Source organism: Triturus cristatus, chromosome 5_1 (assembly GCF_964204655.1).
Source record: "Triturus cristatus chromosome 5_1, aTriCri1.1, whole genome shotgun sequence".
Taxonomy (NCBI): Eukaryota; Metazoa; Chordata; class Amphibia; order Caudata; family Salamandridae; genus Triturus; species Triturus cristatus.
The window spans coordinates 77,400,623-77,401,600 of NC_140587.1; positions in this window are offsets into that span (position 1 = coordinate 77,400,623).

Below are 978 nucleotides of genomic sequence, written 5' to 3' on the forward strand. Positions count from 1 at the left end.
CCATGTCCACCCCCTCCCCCAAGAGCGCTGCACCCCATCCCTCGCCCACCACACCCTCCGTTGGCCCTGGGGTATCTTCAGGTGCAGCGGTTAGGATGGACGTCCTAGCAGCAGTATGCAGCGCCGAGCTCACCTCCAACTTTGGTGCTGCCCCACCCCCTGTGGTGGAGACGTCCACCCCTGCACCCATCACACCTACCCATCCCCCTCATGTCCCTGCGGTGCCTGGTACTGCCACAGATGATGCCCCCCCCGGTCGACAAACCTTGAGGTTCCTTTGTGCAGGCAAGGTAGGGGTGGACACGGTCCCCTACGTCCACCCTTGGATTAGAGAAATGGACTGGCCATTGGCCTTTGTAAATAGTCTATTTGTGGTTTTTGTTTTTGTGCTGAATAAAGCCTTTTCTTTTACTTTCAACCTTATTGCATTTCAGGTACTTGATGTTGGTGATGAGGCTCCTGGAGTTGGTGTTCTGGTAATGTATTAGGGTTCTGTGAAATGTTTTTATATGATGGTCATGAGGTGGACCATGATATCTGTGTGCCATCACAATGTCTCTGCAAAGAATCATTGGTAGTGTGTGTTCATCTTGTTTGGAGACATTTTCCCAAGGAGTGTTCCTTCCTCTGTGGCACCTGACATCTTCCCTGCAAACAGTTGCACAATTGTTGTGCTGACCTGTGTCAACATTTCCTTTGTTGGTGACGGATCCCTTCAACAATGGCCATGCCTGCTCACCGATGTCTCCTGCTGAATCGTCTGTGCCATCCTTGCTAGTCACTGTACTGTGTTTTGGGTATGTAGGAATGCCTTCAGGGACAAATTGGCCCTTTTCAGCACTATGCATGTGTGTAATCACGGCCTACCACACAAATGGTACTTGTTATGCAGGGTAATTGGGCACCTAACTCACAATTATGGGCATTGTATCTAGTGGAATTGAACCCTATTCCTTCCATAAGAGACAACATCTTGGT